Source organism: Notamacropus eugenii, chromosome 5, assembly GCF_028372415.1.
Source record: "Notamacropus eugenii isolate mMacEug1 chromosome 5, mMacEug1.pri_v2, whole genome shotgun sequence".
Taxonomy (NCBI): domain Eukaryota; kingdom Metazoa; phylum Chordata; class Mammalia; order Diprotodontia; family Macropodidae; genus Notamacropus; species Notamacropus eugenii.
In genome coordinates, this window is record NC_092876.1 from 210,147,934 (window position 1) to 210,165,162 (window position 17,229).

Here is a 17,229-nt window from a genome sequence, read left to right on the forward strand (position 1 = left end):
GAGAGACAATTTAAAAGTCTATCTGACTATCTGAAAGCCATGATCAAAAAAAGAGCGTAGATATCATCTTTCATGAAATTAACAAGGAAAACTGCTCTGATATTCTTGAACCAGAGGACAAAATGAATATTGAAAGAATCCACCAATCACCTCCTGAAAGAGATCCAAAAAGAGAAACTCCTAGGAGTATTATAGCCAAATTCTAGAGTTCCCAGGTCAAGGAGAAAATATTGCAAGCAGCTAGAAAGAAACAATTTGAGCATTGTGGAAATACAATCAGGATAACACAAGATCTAGCAGTTTCTACATTAAGGGATCAGAGGGCTTGGAATATGATATTCCAGAAGTCAAAGGAACTAGAATTAAGACCAAGAATCACCTACCCAGCAAAACTGAGTATAATACGTCAGGGAAAAAATGGTCATTCAATCAAATCAAGGACTTTCAAGCATTCTTGATGAAAAGACCAGAACCAAAAAGAAAATTTGACTTTCAAACACAAGAATCAAGAGAAGCATGAAAAAGTAACCAGCAAAGAGAAATCATAAGACACTTACTAAACTGTTTACATTCCTACATGGAAAGATAATATTTGTAACTCTTGAAACTTTTCTCAGTATTTAGGTAGTTGGAGCGATTATACACACACACACACACACACACACACACACACACACAGAGCACAGGGTGAGTTGTATAGGAAGGGATCATATCTAAAAAATAAAATGAAGGGGTGAGAGAGGAATATATTGGGAAGACAAATGGAGAAATGGAATGGGGCAAATTATCTCTCATAAAAGAGGCAAAAAAAGCTTTTTCAATGGAAGGGAAAAGGGAGAGATGAGAGGAAAAAAGTGAAGCTTCAATTTGGTATGAAAACCTATCTTATGCTACAGGAAGAGGATAAGCAGGTTTGGGGGGATGATGGAAAGGACAGCAAATGGCAAGAGGGAGCAATTAGAAGTAAACACTTTTGAGGAAGAACAGGGTCAAAAGAGAGAATAGAATAAATGAGGGGCAGGATAGGATGGAGGGAAATATAGTTAGTCTTATACAACATGACTATTATGGAAGTCATTTGCAAAACTACACATATATAACCTATTCTGAATTGCTTGCCTTCTCAGTGGGGATGGGTGGGGAGGGCAGAAGGGAGAGAAGTTGGAACTCAGTTTTAGGAACAAATATTGAGAATTCTTTTTGCATACAACTGGGAAATAAAAAATACAGGTAATGAGGTATAGAAATTTATCTTTCTCTGCAAGTCAAGATACAAGATGGGGATAAGGGAAGGGAGGAGTGCTAGAAGGGGGGGCATATTGGTGGAAGGGGCAATCAAAATGCTTGACATTTTGGGGTGGAGGAGGGTAGAGATGGGGAGAAAATTTGGAACTCAAAATTTTGTGGAAATGAATGTTGAAAACTAAAAATAAATAAAAAAACTTTAAAAAAAAAGAAATAAAAAGATAATAGGTAAAAAACATGGTAGAGGGTCAAAATAACCTTTCCAAATTGGGAGGGAGGGTGAGGGAGACAAAAAAAAAAGACATGATGCTTGATTGTCTACCATATTGTCCTTTGGGTTCCATTTAAGCCACAATGAGACTTAATATAAAAGTTTTTTGTTTTTCCTTCTGGGATTATATGGTTGGTTGTTGTTCTTCATTCTTGAAGAGGACCAAATGACATCAACATGATAAAGTGAAGTTTCAATGTGTATGACTGTGACTGATCAGACCAATATGAGCTCAGCATGCTTTACCACAAATTGGGCACAGATAGTCCGTGTGAACATTTGGGGTGGTAACTCCAAATTTGTGCATCCTACCTTTCCTTTGTGCTGTTTAAATTCTGCTTTGCTCATAGAGCAAGCACCGTTTTTGATGTAGGCATGCTATGCTGAGCGGTCCTGTGCCAGTGTCTCCCACATCACACAATCAAATCCAAGATGGGATTATATAAAGGGCTAGAGAAGGTTTAAGCCAAATAAAAACTATCTTGAAGGCAGGAAGTGTTAGCTAAGAGCAATTAGAATTAGTAATTCTTTAAAAATGACTTTGCCTTCGATGACTAGTTTTATGGGACATGCTAATACTTATATCCTCTAGCAGTCAGAGCCAAAAGAATCCATCAGTTGGTTTTTGGTGCTTCCTCTTGATCATAAGGCCAACCTCTCAGGCTTCTTTTCACTGAAAGAGCCTGGAAGTCTGAGTTTAAATTCTCATTAGGCTGAGAGGACAACAATATTGGATTAAGTTAAGAAGTAATTTTAAAACACATTAGTCAGAATGCACCCATCTCTAAATCTTGCCTTAAGTGGTATTTTATGTTACTATTAGCATGCAAACATAGGTTATTAGTTTTGATCAATGTAGATTTTGCTACTTTAATAAAAGGTTATGTATATGTAAGAGAGGGGTGGCCCAGAAAAGAGGCAAAACATATTGAAATGTAGAATAGTGTGTTTTTCTCTCTGGGTCATGTATTATCTATGCCAAAGGCATATTGATTGTATCTCAGCTAATCCAACTCATCCCTAGAAGACTTGGTGGAAGTTTAAGGGATATATTTTTAATAGGAGTAATTAGCTTTGCTTTCTGTTACTGATTTGTGGGTATGCCTTGTAAAGACAAGCTATTTCAATGATGGCAGTGCCAATATGCCTCTTCTTACTGCACTATCTTCTTTTTCTTATCTAAATAACATGATAAACTAGTTCAGCTTTATACTACTCATTACTCTCAAATACTTTCCTTCTTGTCCTCTTGCTGTTCATGTTTTACAGAACTCTGACCCAAGAATTACAGATATCATCTGCCTCCTTCACTCTTATTCACATGTTGCAGAATGGAGTTGGAGAAAGCCATGTTAATTTGCAGATTAGATTCCAAACACATTTAGATTATCTAATAGCAACTGGGCTTTTCACAGGCATAAAGACAATCCTTCTATTGCTCTCTAATTGGTTGTCTATCCTACTCACCACAGTGGCCATTTCCCAACTGTCTCATCTCTAATGAAACTTCCCATGGAAAACCAACCACCTACCCTCTCAGCTGTGAACCTCATATTTCACTGAAAAAAAAACTGAGGTAATTTGCAAGAGCTCTTTGTCCTGTCACATCACTCTGAAATCACCCTCTCTATCTCCTTGGCCACACTGTTCCCTGATGAAAAGGTAGTTCTTTTTGAGAAGGTTAAATCCATTGCATGTATCCTTGATTTCATTGCCTGCCATTTTCTCTGGCATGTTCTCTGGCAATGTTCCCCTCCATTGTAGAAGCTCTTTCTTACCTCTTGCGTGTGAGATTATTTGTTACATTTAACCTCCCTCTTTCTCTTATTCCTAGGACATTCCATTCAATAGTAAATTTTATTTTTTTTAGGTATTCTCCCTTCATATTCAGCTCACACTTTTCCCTTTGTCTATGTGTATACACACATACACATACATATACATACCTACATATATATAATATATACATACATATATTCCCATGCACACCTACATATATACATTGCTTCTAACTACCCTAATACAGAAAAAAGTCTCATGAGTTACAAATAACTTCTTCCCATGTAGGAATGTAAGCAGTTCAACTTCAATGAATTCCTTAAGGCTTCTCTTTCCTGTTTACCTTTTCATGTTTCTCTTGATTCTTGTATTTGAAAGTCAAATTTTCTCTTCAGCTCTGGTCTTTTCAATAAGAATGCTTGGAAGTCCTATATTTCATTGAAATTCCATTTTTTTCCCCCTGAAGTAAGATACTCAGTTTTGCTGGGTAGGTGATTCTTGGTTTTAATCCTATCTCCTTTGACCTCTGGAATATCATATTCCAAGCCCTTCAGTCCCTTAGTGTAGAAGCTGCTAAATCCTGTTATCCTGATTGTATTTCCACAATACTTGAATTGTTTCTTTCTGGCTGCTTGTAATATTTTCTCCTTGACTTGGGATATCTGAAAATTGGCTACAATATTCCTAGAAATTTTCCTTTTGGGATCTATTTCAGGAGATGATTGGTGAATTCTTTCCATTTCTATTTTACCCTCTGGTTCTAGAATATCAGGACAGTTTTCCTGATAATTTCTTGAAAGGTGATGTCTAGGCTCTTTTTTTGATCATGGTTTTCAAGTAGACCAATAATTTTTAAATGATCTCTCCTGAATCTATTTTCTAGGTCAGTTATTTTTTCAATGAGATATTTCACATTATCTTCTATTTTTTTATTCTTTTGGTTTTGTTTTATAATTTGTTGGTTTCTCATAAAGTCATTAACTTCCATCTGCTCCATTCTAATTTTTAAAAAACTGTTTTCTTCAGTGAGCTTTTGAACTTCCTTTTCCATTTGGCTAATTCTGCTTTTTAAAACATTCTTCTTCTCATTGGTTTTTTTGGACCTCTTTTGACATTTGGGTTAGTCTATTTTTAAAGGTTATTTTCTTCAGCATTTTTCTGGGTCTTTTAAAGCAAACTGTTGACTCACTTTTCATGATTTTCTTGCATCTCTCTCATTTCTCTTCCCAATTTTTTCTCCACCTCTCTTACTTGATTTTCAAAATCCTTTTTGAGCTCTTCCATGGCCTGAGACCACTGTATTTTTTTTGGAGGTTTTGGATGTAGAAGCTTTGACTTTTATGTCTTCCTCTGATGGTATACTTTCTTCTTCCTCATCTGAAAAGATGGAAGAAAATACCTGTTCACCAAGAAAGTAACCATTGTCTTATTTTTTCCCCCTTTTTTGGGCATTTTCCCAGCCAATTACTTGACTTTTGAGTCCTTTGTCAAGTGGAGGGTATACTCTAGGAACCTGTAAGTTCTTAGTTCCTCCAAGGTGGCACAATCAAGGGAGAGGAGATTACTCCTCTCCTGGCATGTGCTCTGGTCTGGTCTTTTCTGCCCAGCATCTGTGAGTAGGATTCCCTCTCTAGAGCCTCCACCAGCTACACCCCATCAGTACTCCTTCTCACCCCAGGACCACCATTTAGAACTGAGACCCAGATCAGCTGTTCAGTTCCCCCAGGGTCTTTAGGCTGAGGGTTCCAAAAATGGATGCTGCTGCCACAGAGGCTGCTACCTCCCTAGGGCTAGGGCTGAGGATGACCCCTCTTTGCTCATGTAGGTGAAAGAGCTTTCTTACTGACCTTTGAAGCTGTCTTTGGCATTTGTTTGTGGAGAAATCTGGGAACTGCAGCTGCTACCCATGATTCCACATCCTGAAGCCTGCTCCAGTACTGTCTGTGTTGTGCCACATGGCCAAGACTGGGTTGTGTTCTGCTCCAAGCCTAGTGTGATAGACTTTTCCTGTCAGCTTTCTAGGCTGTCTTGGGCTGGAAATCTCTTTCACTCTGTCATTTTGTAGCTTCTGCTGCTCTAGAGTTTGTTTAGTGTCATTTTTTTACAGGTATTTTATGGGTTATGGGGGTAGAATTAGAGCAGGTCCATCTTTTTACTCTGTCATCTTGGCTCTGCCCCCTGCCTCATACAATTTCAAACTCAAAATGTTTAAAATGAACTCAGTTTCTTTTCCCCAAATCCTTCCTCTGAACTTACCTATTTCTGGTGAGATCACCACTATCACCCTGGACTCCCAGATTCAAAACCTTTGAATCATCCTCAACTCCTCATGGTTACTCACCCCATACATCTAATAAATGACTAAACTTTTCTGGTTTTTACCTTCACATCTGACTCCTTCTTTCTACAAACATAGCCACCACCTTACTTCAGCCCCTCAGTGAAGAGGCAATGGCCTCCTCACTACTTTGATTTTCATGCTCCAAGTAGTTCCTTACACAAATCCCTAGATTTTATAGCTGTCCTATATATAACCTATATTCTGAAAATAAAGGTCTTACTACTTCATACCTCTGTTCAGTAAACTCTAGTAACTTCCTATCACCTCCAGGATCAAATGTTAAATCCTCTGGTATTTAAAGCCCTTCAAAACCTGGCCCTTTCTTACCTTTCCAATTATCTCACACTTTGCTGCTTTCCATACACTCTACAATCCAGACACACTGATCTCCTTGCTGTTTCTCAAGCATGAGATTCCATTTCCCATATCTGTAACTTTGCACTCACTGCTTGTGATGCCTGCAATGCTTTCCCTCCTTGCCTCCACTTCTAAACATGCATGGCATCTTTTAAGACTCAGCTCAAACATTAATTTCTGCAGGGGCCCTTCCTGATCTGTCTATACATTTGGGCCTTCTTTAAGGTTACTTCTCTTCTATTCTGTACTTATTTACTTATATGTGTTATCCATTGGTATATAATCTTTTTGAAGGGAGCTAATGTTTTTGTATTTTTGACATTCTTTATGTTGTCTATTGCAGGGGTGAGCAACCTGCAGCCTTGACGCCACATGTGGCCCTCTCTGTCCTCAGGTGTGACCCTTTGACTGAATCCAAAATTCACAGAACAAATCTCCTTAATAAAAGGATTTGTTCTGTAAAACTTGGACTCAGTCAAAAGACTGCACCCAAGGACCTAGAAGGCCACAGGCTCTTTACTCCTGGTCTAGTGCTTTGCATAATGCTCAGAAAATAGTAAGCTCTTAATAAATCTTTGTTGATTGATCAGTAAAATAATATAGCATATAGCAAGAGAAGTAAAATTAAAGAGCCAGGATTCCAGATATGTAGCCAAATTTTTTTCCTAGGAAATTAAAAAAAATTTCCATTGAATGTAAGTGGAAAAAATTTAAATCCAGAGAAAAGAAATACCTCTGGAGCAATAAGACAATAAAATTGAATTTGTTTTTATAGTTTTGATTTTGGGGAATACTTGAATAGTACATAGTACTATTCTATTCTACCGACAAAGACATGTGAGTGCTGGACTGCACCTTGAAGGGAAGAAAATAGATGAAACCTGGGAAAATAAAATTGATCATTAACTAAATTAATGGAAAGAATATTGGATTTGATCAGTTACTTTAAGATCTTGACTTTTCCACTATTAGATATATGACCTTGGCCACTATACCTTAGCTCTCTGTAGTTGTTTCCTCATGTCTAACTGAGAAGATGAGACAAGATGATCTTTAAAGTCTGTACTATCTTTACAATTTTATGCTTCTGTGACCTCAGGGAAACTTAATTTTTATTTATTATTAATTCTGTCAGTCTATAAACATTTATTAAGTGCCTACTATGTGCCAGCCACTGTGCTCAGCATAGGAGAAACAAAGAAAGGCAAAATATAGTTCTTACTGTCAAGGGGCTCACAATCTAACAGGAGATGCGATTTGCAAACCACTATGTACAAACAAACTACATACAGGATAAATTGGAGATAATCGACAGAGGGAAGGCCCCAGAGTTAAGGGAGGATCGGGAAAAGCTTCCATAAGAAGGCAGAATTTTAACTGGGACATGAAAGAGACTGAAGAAGCCAAAAGTGGAGTCGAGGAGAGAGGACATTTTAGGCATGGGGGACAATCAGTGAAAATGCCCAGAGTTAGGAGATAGAGGAACAGCAAGGCAGTTACACTTTGTAGATCATAGACTTTGTGGGGAAGTTTTTTTTTAATCACCAAGATTAATGTAATTGATTTTTGATCCAAGATCAATTTCCATCATAGAAATAGAAGGATTCCTAATATCACCAGATGAGACAAAGTTAAATAAACACTGTTTCCAAAGTCCCCCAAGTTTTGTTTTATTTTTTTGTATCCTTCCCTGGTATCTTGTCCAACTCTTTTCATATAGGTTCTGCCCTCAGAAAAGAATCTGATAAACTCATTCACAAGGTGTTACCTTTCATAGACAATGATTTATCAGGGAGCAAAGCCTCTCTTTTAATAGTCAATAGAGAGAAGCATTCATGCTAAAAGACAGCTATCCTATAGAAGTAGGAGTGGTAGAAGCTTGGAGAAAAGAGATTACTGTATCTTGTGAAAGAGAAGGAAAATAATTCCCTGCATAGTGTGACAAGAATGTTATCTTTTTGGTGAGTGGACTTCAAAGTGTTCAGAGAAAGGATAGGTTGGATCCCATGGCCTAAAATACAAAAGGGAATATCTTTTGGATGTTGGGAGAGTTGGAGAGCTCTTAATGAAATTCTGAGAAAACACTTTGCAGAGCCCAGGAAAATACAAAGATGTATCTGGAGATCAGTAGTAAGGAGATATGATGTTGATAGTTATAACTAATTACGTATGGATTTCTGCTTATGAATCAGCTTTTGCTTCTATGTTGGAGAGGAATGTAATAACTTGCAATTAGGGATAGTTAAATGGATAGTAAAGATCTTATGTCAAAAGGGGAGAAGTTCACCCTGTATGCAATAAAATTCTTCCTTTCTCACCTTCCATGTTAGGGGGAAAGGGAAAATCAAGTATAGCTCTGTGCCATGGCAGCAAGCTACAAGAGTTAAACAAAATGATTATGGACAGGACCTTAAGCTTTTATTCTAGCTTCAAACATGTAGGAAGGCCAAATAGAATTTTACAGACTTGAAGAGATTTATCTATTTTGCTTTCAGTATCAGACAATTGTCATCCATTCAGAAAGTTAAGGTGGTCTCCATTCCAAGGGATGAGGTGAAGGGGATGGAACTACTCCATAGCTCCTTGAAAAAATAGAATAAGTGAGCAGAGTCAAGATGGCAGGGACTTGCTTGATCTCTCCTTCTAACCCCTCCAAATACCTGTAAAAAATACTCTAAATAAATTCTAGAGCAGCAGAACCTGCAAAATGACAGAACGAAACAAATTTACAGACCAAAACAACCTGGAAGGGTGACAAAAAGGGTCTATTGCATTGGACTAAGAGAGGAGCGCAGTTCAGTGTGGGCTGTGCTGGCTCTAGGCCTGAGTAGGCCTCAGGGCACTGAATCACTGGCAGCTGTGGCAGTTTGTAGACTTCTCAACCCCAAGATGGGGGGTTGGCCAGACCCCAACTCAGATTAAAGAAGGCATACTTCTAGCCAGAATGATGATCCTGGGACTACAAATTGGAAAACAGTAAACAATAGTGAATGAGGCTAAGATAATGGGTTCATGGATTCCAGAAGCACAGTTTATTGTGTATCTACCCTGCTTCTGGTTATTGTCTCCTTGTTTCTTCTTGACTTTTTGTCTGTTCACCTTGTTTGTCAGATTTGTTTTCTGTAGGCCTACTATCCTTCTCCTGTAGATGCCTGTTTGCTTAAACTAGATGTCACCCCCAGTCTGATGTGCTGTGTCACCTGTGGACCTGGCATCAACCAAGCTCCAGATGCCAGGTGAGGAACTCACCCCTTGAATGGGACCTCTTGGGGCAGGGGAAGTAGCTACCCTTACCCCAAGATTTTGGGGTTCAAGAGGGGCATGATGGGGTATTTGTGCTCAAACCCCACCCTAAGTGCTTATTTTGTGTGATTCTGAATTGTGCCACGATATTCATGGCTGCCATGGGCTCTGTGAATTTTGCATTGGTGCTACAACACCTCTCCTTTGATCATACAACCTTAGAAGAGCTGAACATCTGCAAGTCCCTAGAAGTATACCTGAAAACAGCTCCACAAAAACTGTGAAACTTGGTACAGTATACCACCTCCACCCCCACTGGAAGCAGAGAACTACCTTGACAAAGAGCTCAAAAGTCAAGTAATTGACTGGGAAAATGAGCAAAAAGTGGAAAAAAAATCAGACTACAGAATCTTATTTTGGTGACAAGGAAGATCAAAACACAAGCAGAAGAAGACAACAAAGTCAAAGCTCCTCCATCCAAAGCCTCCAAGAAAAATATGAATTGGTGTCATGGAAGAGCTCAAAAAAGATTTTGAAAATCAAGAGAAGTAGAGGAAAAATTGGGAAGAGAAATAAATAAGAGTGATGCAAGAAAATCATGAAAATTGAGTCAATGGTTTGCTAAAGGAGACCTAAAACATGCTGAAGAAAATAACTTTTTAAAAAATAGAATAACCCAAATGGCAAAAGAGGTCCAAAATGCCAATGAGGAGAAGAATTCTTTAAAAAGCAGAATTGGTGAAATGGAAAAGGAGGTCCAAAAGTTCACTGAAGAAAATAATTTCTTAAAATTACAATGGAGCAAATGGAAGCTAACAATTTTATGAGAAATCAATAAATTATAAAACAAAACCAAAAGAATGAAAAAATATAAGACAATGTGAAATATCTCATTGGAAAAATAACTGACCTGGAAAATAGATCTAGGAGAGATACTTTAAAAACTATTGTATTACCTGAAAGCCATGACAAAAAAAAGAGCTTAGAAATCACCTTTCAAGAAATTATCAAGGAAAACTGCCTTGACATTCTAGAACCAGAGGGTAAAATAGATATTGAAAGAATCTACTAATTGCCTCCTGAAGGAGATCCCAAAAAGAAAACTTCTAGAAATATTGTAGCCAAATTGTAGAGTTCCCAGGTAAAGGGGAAAATATTGCAAGCAGACAGAAACAATTTGAGTATTGAGGAAACACAATCAGAATAAAACAAGGTGTAACAGCTTCTGCCTTAAGGAATTGGAAGGCTTGGAATATGATATTCCAGAGGTCAAAGGAGCTAGGATTGAAACCAAGAATCACCTACCTAGCAAAACTGAGTATAACTCTTCAGGGGAAAAAATGAATATCCAATGAAATAGAAAACTTTCAAGCATTCTTGATGAAAAGACCAGAGCTGAATAGAAAATTTGACTTTCAAATATAAGAATCAAGAAAAGCATGAAAAAGTAAATAGCAAAGAGAATCATAAGGACTTACAGAACTTGAACTGTTTACATTCTTACATGGAAAGATAACACTTGTAAATCTTGAGACTTTTCTCAGTATTAGGGAAATATTAGGAAGTATGGACAGAGGGCACAGAGTCAGTTGAATATGAAGGGATGATATCTAAAAAATAAAATTAAGGAATGAGAGAAAGGAATGTATTGGGAGCAGGAGAAAGGAAGAAATAGAATGGGGTAAATTATCTCATAAAAAAGAGGCAAGAAAGAGCTTTTGCAATGTTGAGGAAGGGAAGGAAAGGGTGAATGAATGAACCTTACCGTCATTGGATTTGGCTCAAGGAGGGAATAACAAACACAATTGAGTATGAAAATCTGTCTTACCCTACAGGAAAGTAGGGGGGAAAAGAAAACGGAGGTGATAGAAGGGAGAGCAGATGGGAGGCAGGGGTAATTAGAAACAAACACCTTTGAGGAGAGAAAGGGTCAAAGGAGAGAATAGAGTAAATGGGGGGCGGTATAGGATGGAGGGAAATATGGTGTTTCACAACATGACTATTATGGAAGTGTTTTGAATGACTACACATGTATAACTTATATTGGATTGCTTGCCTTTTCAATGCAGGCGGGTGGGGGAGGAGAAAGGGAAAGAATTTGGAGCTCAAAGTTTTAAAAACAAATGTTAAAAATTGTTTTTATATGCAAATGAGAAATAAGACATACAGGCAATGGGATATAGAAGTCTATCTTGCCCCACAAGAAAATAGAGGGGAAGAGGATGAGGGGGTGTGTGATAGAAGGGAGAGTAGATTGGGGGAAGGGGTAATCAGAGTGCATGCCATCTTGGGGCCAGGGGAGGAAAGAGATGGGGAGAAAATTTGAAACTCAAAATCTTGTGGAAGTGAATGTTGGAAACTAAAACTAAAATAATTAAAAAAAGAAAAAAAATGTATTGTAGAATAAACAAAGTAACAACAACAACAAAAACAGAATGGAAGAAGTGCCTGAAGGAGGAAATCAAGAAGAAAAGGGACGTGAAATGACCCAGGTGAATTTTCATCCGGATCAGGAAATTTGAGAGTGGAATAATGTGACTAAGGGATGGAAAAGAGGAACGAAAACTTCATATGGAGCCAAGTAATAGGTGTGAGGCTCTTTTTAGACAGAGAGGAGGTAGATATCAGGAAGGAACAGTTTCTTACTCTCCAAGAAGCGTTGATGATTTTCAAGAATCCAGATGAGAGGTCATCAGCACTAGTCAGAGGAAGAGGGTACATATTGTGAGCACTGGTGGTTCCCTGATGAAGGAGAATAAGACAGTTGTGACATCAGTAAGCAAGAGAAAAATCTATTTTCCTGTAGCATGTATTTGACGATGTGATAAAGAACACTTGTCAAACCTGAGAACTGTTATTCATATCTGGCAATTCATGGGAGTGTGAGTGGTGCCACCAGAAGAAACCTAGAGATCGTTATTAAGAATATAAAATCATGGGCAAATAAAACATTTTAGAGTATAGATGGCATTTTCAATACTACAGACTGTGGTTGGGGATTCAGAAGAGAAAGGCAGATTTAGAAGGTGAATATCTGGCCAGAAAGATAGTATCTGAGGAATTTGGACTTCTGGACCACTGCTTACAAAACAAAAAGATGAGCTCTTGTTTAGGCATGGGTTACATCTCACAAAAGCTGGTTAAAACTGCCTTTGTAAGATGTACTGCAGAGGTATACCCTAAAAGTTGTAAATCTAATCAAGAGGTCTGTAAATTGAAAAGGGAGAGGGAGAGAACTATCCACACAACTCTGGCATGATAACACAGGTAACACAAGCAGAACGAATAGAAGAAGGGAAGACAACATCTGATAAGAAAGCCAATAATAAAACCATTACCTCAGATATCTCTTAATGCAAAGTGTGAATGCTTAACAAGGCATTTACTAAAGATCTGAATTTAAGGAGGCAAATTGGACCACAAAAGTCAACCCTATAGATATAGCAGTATTTAATTATATTTTCAATTTTTATTTTTTGCTATTCTGAACCTGACAAACATCAATGAAAATGAACATTTCTATAAACAACAGAAAAAGAAAACTCTGAATCGCTATGATACTGTTGAACAACATAAGAAATTCACACTTTAGTTTCAGAGCTGTCCTGTTTGTCTGGGTCTTCTTTGTGCATTGAAAATACTACACTGAAACATTTTTCCTTCTTTTTTTAGTCATCATTATAATCTCCTCTCCATCATTATTCCTGCCCTTGCTCAGGAAAAAAAAAGCCTTTCTTGTACCAGATAAGCATAGTCAAGCAAAACAAATTTTGTCCATTTTTCTTGTCTGAAAAAATATGCTCCTCATTCTTGTCAATCACCTCTCTGGCAGCAGGTGGGTGGTGTGTTTCTTCTTTAGTTCTCTGGAGTTGTGGTTGGTCATTGCATTGATCAGAGTTCTTAAGTTTTTCAAAACAGTTTTTCTTTATCACGTTAAATTCAGCACATGAATTTTTTTTTTGGTTCAATTTACTTTGAAGCACTTCATGCAAATCTTCTCAGGTTTTTTTGCATCCATCCATTTTAATCATTTTTTTATGATGCTGTAATATTCAATACATTCATATGCCACAATTTCTTCATCTGTTTCCTAATAGCTGACTACTCCCTGTAAAAGCAAAAGACCCTGACATACAAAGGAGAGCCTGCTGTACAGATGCTTTTCTGAAAGGAAAGGAACTTTTGAGAGGTCAACAATTACTTTAATCAAGCACATGTATCATTCACTTAGTTCAGGTAAAAAGTCAGCACCGTGAACTTCAGAGAAAATGCAGAGAAATCAAAATCAGCAGGCATGGTTTCCAGCTGTCTGAGATAAGCAATACATATATCATAGATCAACAGACAGATCCAACTGGCTGACCATTACATACCTACATACATTGTTACTAGAGAGAGAAGAGCCAACATCTGATTTTGGCTGCCCAGAGTCTCATCTGCCCAAAAGAGTACTTCTAATCAATAAGCCCTAAAGTAAAACCTCACCTCAGAGTACTTATACATTTTTCAGAGCCAGAGGGCATCACAACCCTTGAGATCCAGTGCCTCCTTAGAAAATGAACAAAAGGTATGGGCCTTCCCACAAATCTTCCCTAATCAAACTCCCCTTAATGGGCAGGCCAGGTGTCATTAAGAAGCAAAATTATATTAACAATAAGCAAAAATACATTATCGATACATTCCCTTAGTTTCTAGTTCTTTGCTACAACAAAAAGTACTCCTGTGAATGTTTTTGTACATAGTTCTCTTTTCCATCTTCCTTTAATCTCTTTTTCCAAGAACATTATATGACTAGTAGTGGTCTCACTGGGTCAAAGGGTATGTACAATTTAGTGACTTTATGGGAATAGTTCCAAATAGATTTTTAGAATAGTTAGACCAATTCACAGCTTCTTCAGCAACATAGTATTATGCCTTATCTCTCACATCTTCTCCACTGATTGTCAATTTCTTTTTTTCTATCTTTGCCAATCTTATGGGTGTGATATGAAACTTGAGAGTTGTTTTAATTTGCATTTCTCTTATTACTAGTGATTTGGAGCATCTTTTTATATAATTGCTGGTAATATGTATTTCTTCCCTTGATAACTACCTATTCATATCCTTTGATCATTTATTTATTGGGGAATGGGTCTTGTTCTTAATTTTCTAAATCAATTGCCTGCATATTTTTGATATCAGATCTTTATCAGAAAAACTTGCTGCCAACATTTCCCCTAGTTAACAGTTTTCCTTCTAATTTTAATTGCATTTATTTTATTTGAACATAATCTTTTCAATTGTACATAATAATAATAATAATAAACTTCTATTTTGTCTTCTGTGATTTTCTCTTTCCATTGTTTGGTCAAGAATGCTTCCCCTATCCATTCTTGTGAAACGTATTCCTCCTTTCCTTTCTTCTTTTACTCTTAGCTGTGTAAAGCATTTTCTTCCTATTCCTTTAATTTGTTGTCTTTCCTATTCCTTTAATTTGTTTATGAAATGACCACATATAGATAGATATGTACACATTTATATCTATCTATCTCTCCAACTGGAGTTTATTTTGTATGTGGCATTAGATGGTCTATATCAAATTAGTGCTAAATCACTCTTCAACTTTCCCAACAGTATTTGTCTGTCAAAAAATGAATCTATATCCCAACAACTGAGGTCTTTCTGTTTATTGAACAGTAGGAAACTATGTTAATTTACTTCTGTATGCCTTGCTAGTAATATCTTTCACTATATATAGTGAAACTATAGCTAGTACAAAAATAGCTAGTACAAAAATAATTTTGATGATTACTGCTGTGTAGGATAGTTTGAGATATAATATAATTAGGTCAGAGGAAAGTCCATTCTAGGCACAGGGGCCTGTCAATGCAAAGGCATGGAGAGAATAGATGTGGTGTCATGTTTGAAAAACAACAAAAAAAAGATGTTTGGCTGTACTATAAAGTATAGGGAAAAACATAATTTATGATGAAGCTGCACAGATAGGTTGGGGACAGATCATAAAGTGAATTAAAAAATAAACAGAAGAGTTTATATTTTATCCTAGAGATGATAGAGAGACATTAGGGTTTATTAAGTAAAGGAATGACATGGTTAAATCTGTATTTCAGGAAAATCCCCTTGGCAGCTCTTTGAAGTTTGAATTAGAGTAGGGAGAGGTAGAAGGCAAGGAAAAACAATTAGGTGAGGTGAGACCAGTCCAGGTAGGAGGTAAAGTCCGCATACATAGAAAGAAAGTGGAGCTAGAAATGGCAATTTTCAGAAATGTTTGAGTATGTGGTATGAAGGAATGAGTTGCTGAGGATAATACCAAGGTTAAAAACTTGGAAAACTGGAAGAATAGTGGTATTCTCAAATGAAGGAAGTTTGATGGAGTGGAAGGGAGAAAGGAACAAGTTTCTGTTAAGTGCAACTATATACTGTGCTAAGTATTTTACAATAGTTCAGCAGTCTCATTGACCAGTTCTTCCTGTACCCAAGGATGTAGTTTTTCTGGGCAAAGTGACTTGAACTCGCCAGAAACATCTAGGTAATATCTCATTATGTCCTATTTGTCTTGGATATCAACTTAATGTAAGACATTTTTAGACACTAAAGTTTTTGCCTAATGTTTCTAAAATCTAGTCACTAAGTTTTGCCCTTTCCGGTTTCAGTATCATTCTTGGCAGTGGAAATATGCAAAATAAAAGTCCAGCAGCTCTACCTTCTCTCTGTCATGAATTATATTGTTATACATCCCAAGTAGATCTCTAATCCTTTCTCTGCTCCCCCTTTCACAAACTATAGCTTTAAACAACTCCTACTTGTTATCCTTAGTCCTTTTCAGCAGTCTGAGCCCATTCTGGACATCCTTTTGCTCAGAATTCCTGACACTGTTCTAGGAATTTTGTGTCACATTTTTGTATGCATCCTCCTTTACTTTGAACTTGGTTTCATTTTTCTGTAAATATGTTTCTAAAAACCTAAATTGCTGAGTTCCCTGTGCATTCATATTAATGACTTTAGACAACTCTAGTTTTTCTTCTATGTCAGAATAGTTTCTCTTTGTGTCTTCAGAATTTAATTCTTTGTAGCATCTGTGAGTTAACATGACCTCCACAAGAATACTTCAATTGTTCAAGTAGTACAAAGTTTGCTTTGAATGAAACTTCCTCAGTGTTGATGTAATATCTCTGAATATAATCCACAGTGGGTAAGGTCTTCCCAAGACTCCACTGTAACAGCTAGAGCCTACTGAACAGTAAATGTAACTAAGGGAAAAGGACCAATCAATAGCCTCCTAACTGTGCAAAGGGCAGGCTGATCCATTTTGTTTATAGTGGTAAGAAGAAGCTCTTGGTGGACAGGACATTTAAATTCAAGCTTCTTCCTTGTTCAAAAAAGTCTCAGGAAGATCGGAAGGTATAGAATCTGGTTATTGTCTCTTTTGTATAAATGCTAAAATTACAAATAGAGATAAGGTTATAAGAAAAATTAACAAAAAGACAGCAGTGAATATAGGATCACAGAGATGAGATTTGCAGTGCTGGTTTTCACTTGTGTACAACAGTCAGTGCAAATAAAGGGAAGGAAATCAACAGCATGGAGTTTTGTGGAACACTGACAATCACATAGCAAGCTATTGAATGGCGGAAGAGAACCCATTATCCTGCTAGTCTAGGACAGTTCCTCTAGGGGATATGTAAGGAAGTCAAATATACTCTTTTTAGAAAGACAAAGAACTTTAGAAGGTAAGATACCTTTTGTGCCAGTTATAGAGGTAGCTAGCACCATGGCTAGCGATAGTAATGCATGATCAGCACCAAGGTGGAAGAAAGCAAAGCACTGGGTGGCTTGGGGTGGCATTACTGAGGATTTTAAAAAGGGGGATATTCCACAACTGTATTCCCTACTGCTGCAAAGAAGAGGGAGGAGTTTTCTTTCTCTTATATCTTCTTTGGGGTCAAGCTTAGTCATCATAATTTCACAGCATTTAGTTTCCAATATTTGGGGA